The sequence below is a fragment of the Malaclemys terrapin genome, chromosome 3 (genome assembly GCF_027887155.1).
Source record: "Malaclemys terrapin pileata isolate rMalTer1 chromosome 3, rMalTer1.hap1, whole genome shotgun sequence".
Taxonomy (NCBI): domain Eukaryota; kingdom Metazoa; phylum Chordata; order Testudines; family Emydidae; genus Malaclemys; species Malaclemys terrapin.
The window spans coordinates 143,557,596-143,563,333 of NC_071507.1; positions in this window are offsets into that span (position 1 = coordinate 143,557,596).

A 5,738-nucleotide genomic window follows, 5' to 3' on the forward strand; every position below is an offset into this window, starting at 1 on the left:
CAAATCTATCTCATTAGGAGAGTTGGGCTCAGTCTACACCACCAACTTAGGTTGGTATAAGTATATCACTCAGGGGTGTAGAAAATCCACACCTCGAGCAACATAGTTATACCAACCTAACCCCTGATGTAGACAGCGCTTTGTCAACAGGAGGGCTTCTTCTGTTGCCATAGCTACTGTCTCTCGGGGAGGTAGAGTATCTATGCTGACAGGTCTGCCATCAGTGTAGGCAGTATCTTCACTAAGTGCTACGGCAGTAAGTGCTACTGTGCCAGTGCAGAACTGTAAGTACAGAAAAGCAAACGCCCTAACACAAATTTTGCCCCAAGCCACACTCTACTGGCCTCACCCCAGCAATGGAAGCATGTTGGGGGCAGGAGGGGTTGTGAGCACAGCCTGCTATGCTCTGATGATCCCTTGGGCTGCCCTAAATTACAACAGGGGCCAAACTAGCCCCCAGCAGCCCTAGAGATTAGGGGGAGTGTAAAGAGGCTGGAAAATCACTAGTATCCCCCAACTTGGTGCACTAGATACTGTCTCATTGCACCTGAGGATCTGGTCCCAGTTTTGTAGATTGTCACTTGTTTTTTAAGCCCTTTATAATTTCAAAAGTCTCTGCTTGGTCACCTCAAGTACTTTGCTTTGCCAATGAGAACAAATCTAACTCCTTTAACCCTTCCTTATCATGTGTATTCTTGAGACCAGGCATGCTGTGGATTGCTGTATGCTGCATTGTTACAAAAGGACAATTATATCTCTTTCCTGTGATATGGTGACCAATACTATATAAACAAGTATTTCCAATAGGTACAAGCACGTTATGTGAATAACAGCAGGCCAGACCATCCCAGTGTGCAAATAAAAAAAATCCACCCAACGCTCTAAAAACATGTTCCTTATGTTGCAGTGTGGAAGGGAGCAAAATGAGGCAGAAAATCCAAAAAATATGCAGAAAGGGGAAGGAGTGCCTCTTTAATTTCACTGTGGACTCAAAAGTCCACAGAAACTGCTTTACATGCTCTATTTTAGAAAGGTTCCTATCATGCTCATCACTGTAGTATTTGAGCCTTTTCCAGTAGTTCATTAAGTGATGTGGCCATATCTTCCATATGTGGTTTGCTCTCTCATCCTCTTCACCAGGGAAGAAGTGTGTGTGCAATGGAGTGCTTTGTTTTGGTAGGGTTTTTAATTTTTGTTTTTTTTTTTTTATGTACATACTGCTGGGTGTTCATGTTGGAGAAGGTAAGGTCAAAGAAGTGCTCCTTGCACTTGAAGCAGAAGGTGGTGAGTTTTGTGATGGTCCTTAGTTCCACTGGGAGTTTGTTTCACATTCCGAGACCTGCCCCCAAGAAAGCTTTGTCACCACACAGAGGAGCTTTGTTCTCCTGCCATAATAAGGGTAGAGTTGTCGATCTATGGTCTTCATCCTAGAGCTTTAGGTGTTCTTTTAGATACCCTGGGCCCAGGTCATTGAGGGCATTGAAGACCAAGACATTGAATTTGACTCAGTATTCTATGGGAAGCTAGTGTAAGGAGTGGAGGATTGGGCTGATGTGCTCACGGCAGCCTATGTTGGTGATGAGACATGCTGTAGCATTCTGTACTAGTTGGAATTTCCTAAGGGCTGATGGCTTCAACCAAGGTATATTGCATTGCTATAGTCCAGATGGATAGTGATAAAGACATGAATAACGGGGGCCAGCTCATCCCATCTTATTGGATGATGGAGTCTCTTAGTCAACTGGAGATGGTAAAAAATATTGCTCACAGATGCTGTCATGTTAAAGATTAGTGTCAGCAAGGAATTAAGAAACATTTTGGACTAAATTGTGCACCTTCAACCAAGGAAGACATCTCTGTGACTGCAAACTTTTCAAAATACTTTCTTCTGCCCATCAGCATCACCTCTGCCTTCCTCAGGTTCTGCTTCAACCAGCTCTTCCTCATCCGTGAGATGATCTTGTCCAAGCTGTGGGTCAACTTGATAGCAGTATGCTCATATGTGATGACCCTAATAGTGCATGCAATTAGAACTTTGTGTGGGTTGGCGTAGACATGGAGACCAGCTTTCTGCATTGTATTCCCTTCTGTACCACACAAATTTCTACTGGAAAACTATGTTAAATTGTTGATTAAACCAAACAATAACTGTTTTTGATGCCTGCAACCCATCTCAAGCAGGGGAGACTGTGCAGCCACGAGGGGAGAGGAAGTGTCAGTTTGCTGTTAGGCGGAGGGGTCCAGTGACTATTTTGGAAGGGATGGCCCTTATCCAGGAAATTATAGGGTCCAGGTCAGTTTGGACAGATTTCTTTACAGACCCCCCAGAATATTCTGAGTTCCACCATCCATGGCCCTTCCCCTTTCTACACAGCCATAACTTCCTGCAGACCCTTCACCCTAAGAGTTTGGGGCACACATTTTACCCTATAGAAGGGATGCATATGACCCTAAGATAGGCAGACAAGTGTTTGGTTGAGAGGAAATTAGGCAACATCATATCCTCAGTTGGCATCCCATTACTTGTGAGCATGGCAAAGTTAAAGTGCCTAATTCCCTATAAAGTACCAAGTGTGCAGCAGAGCCTAGACAGACAAACACTAGGATATGTAGAGGGACCAACCAGGGCCACGTCAGTGGGCCACATTCCCCCAGAAGAGCAGTAGGGCAATCCCCTTTCATCTGCAATCATACAGAAGGACCAGTGAATTACTTGGCCACAGGTCACCTTGATATCCTGGGAATCAGAGCTTGGGCCAAAGTGCCAGAATCTGCATTTCACATCCTCCTCTGGTTCCCCATTCTCCATTGCATCAAATTTAAACTTCTGAGGTAACATTTTCAAAAGTGACTTGGACACTGTTTCATTGAAAGTCAGAGTGGTTTAGGCACTTTTGAAATTATATTCGGAGTCAAAATGTTATTTAGTAAGACCTTATGTATAACTTACACACAGGCTTTAACAACAGATATTTCCTATTCCCCTGGTTTCTACTCTTCCAGTTAATGAGGAGTTAACATTTCCAGTTCATGGCCCTGTGTGAATTAGGAGTAGGTGACTTACTAAAATTTCCTTCTATCCCAAATTAATTTATGAGTTTTCAGCCATAATGACTTAGGTGATAACATTTGACTTAGTGAAAAGAAAACCCAGCAAAGTAGGGGGTGGGGTTAAGAAACTTCTAGAACTCTTCAAAATGTTCCAGAGGTTTGGTGACTTTTTAGAGCATCATTTAGAAAAACTGCTTTCCTTCCACTAACCCCCACAAAAAGAAAAAGAAATATCTGTCACAGAAGGATTGAAAGGATAAGAAATATTATCTGTGGTTAAGGCACTGGCCTGGAGATCTGCTTCCACTCTCATCTCTTTCACAGACCTCCTTTGTGACCTAGGGCAAGTCATTTCTTAGGGTCTCAGTTCCCCCCTCAGTAAAATGGGAATAATGATACTTTCTATATCCCACCCTTTGCCTGCCATCTATTTAAACTGCTACCTCTTCAGAGCTTGGTCTGTCTCTTACTATGTGTCTGTACAGGACCGAGCACAACAAGGTCCTGTTCTCAGTTGGCACCTTTAGGTACTATTGAAATTCAAACAAAATAATATATTTTTTTAAAATGTCTACAAGCCTTTGAATTCTTTAACTCAATAAGTTCTAAAAGAATTTTAATTACTGAACTTGTTCCATGTACTTCCATCACTAATCAAAATGACTTAACTGAGAATGCTTAGCAAGAAAATCTGTCTTTAGAATAACAAGAGGAGTAAATTAATGGATGACATCATGACAGTCACCTGCATTGTACTGGCTTTAGTGAGCTATGATCCTGACCCCTGTAGTTCAGAAGCTTAACTGAAGACCACAAACCAGATCCACAGATGGTGTGAAATGAAGTAGTTCAGTTAACTACAGTTGAGCTACAACAATTTACATTGAGGATCTGGCCCAACATTTCTACTCAAGATGATGTGGCTCTCTATTGTTTACACTTCCAAATAGTTTGTAAGAAGCAGAAAAGTACATGCTTTGTATAATGACTAATCATCTTATTTACATTCATATCATACCTCCACTTGGTGAACTGGTCATCTAGCTGCCAAGGAGTCCTCTGGCAGTGTACTTTTAGAAGTGAAAATAGGAAATGAGTGAAAAAGACATTAATAAACCTTTTAAACGACTTATGATGTTTTACCCTGGAAACAGAAACTATAATTATATGAAAGGAGATTGTAGAACATATGAAAAGGATGGGTTTGAACACCTAGCTTTGAGAAAATGGCACCTTCCTCTTGATTTCTGGCATTTATTGTCTACGTACACTGCCAAACATAAAACAAGATCTTGCATTTTCACATAGTGTTTAACCTGCTTTGTCAGTTCTGCCATCCTTCCCTCCATCTAGTGAATTTCCTTTGAAACAGAATTCAAAAATATATTTGCCAACCTGATATCTCATCAGTTTACTTGAATTCATGCACAAATCATGGACAAATGCATGCACGCTCACTCTTCCCACTGGCTCAGCCTCTGTCCCTCATTCCCTTGTCATTTAACTTTTGTTTAAAATGTTTTGCAATTTCTGCTTGTGCTGTAGGTTTTGCTTATTAATTGACCCCAGCAGGTCTGGCATGCATGCTATATGTGCTAATGCATTTGGTACTTGTGTATTTCAGTGTCCTGTGGCAAAGGTAAAATCATATTAAGGGGAACTGGAAAGATTATTTTTTAAAAGGGGAAGAACCAAAGAAAACTATTTAGGAGCTCAGAGTAGTAACAAAATAAGAGTATGAAGACTGTGTCTACAAATGTTTGCACTAATTGGAAAGTCATGGGACTTATGCTTCTAAGTCACCTAGGTGTATTTGGAAATGTTATCCTAGATGTAACAATAGCTGTAGCACTACAGTTGTAACATGGGAAGTGTGAGATGTAAGACTCACTTTAGTGGAATGTGAGGAGCAAGGACAGGGATAAGTCAGGATTCTGAATTGCCGTCTTGCAGATATTTTTTGAGAGGATGGGATAACACCTACTGTAAGTAGACAGAATTTCAAGATTTTTCTGCCCAAGAGAGCACAGCATCTCATTTATAAATCATGCTGCAGTTTTCTAGCTCCCTTTTTATTATTTTTACATCCAAGCATATATATCAAATATGCCATAAAATAGAATAAAAATCTGCAGCAAGTAACTCAGTATGGTTTAGAATCACAATTCTGACATATGAGTAAGGATATAATGGAACTTAATTTACATTCTGTTACTAAAAGAATTACATACCATTTTCAAAGGGAAATGTATTTTTTACTGAAGAAAGGAGACTCTGTCTCTTGGATTTGGTAGTATTTATGCTTCTAAGATGATGAGACTCTGCCAATATATAATTGCATAGTATGACCCATTTATTTTTTTCTCATATGCCACAACATGCTCTGCTCCTCTTCTGGAAAAATTGACTGCCTCTATATTTCACGATATTCTGGGGAATACAAAGTGAACTCTTTTATGGAGTTAGACAGAGGAGCATTGGAACAGTATGTACAGGAAGTCACTGCATGACCACTGGGGATACTTAGAAATGCAAAAAACTTGCTTTTCCACATCTACTATCGTCCTATCTAAGAAGTAATTTCCCAATAATAGAATAAGATATATGGATAGTCTGACCTATTTTTTTTTTTGTAGAGACCCACTGCAGCTGAATATTTCCTGTACTGACCTGGATCCAATAGCATA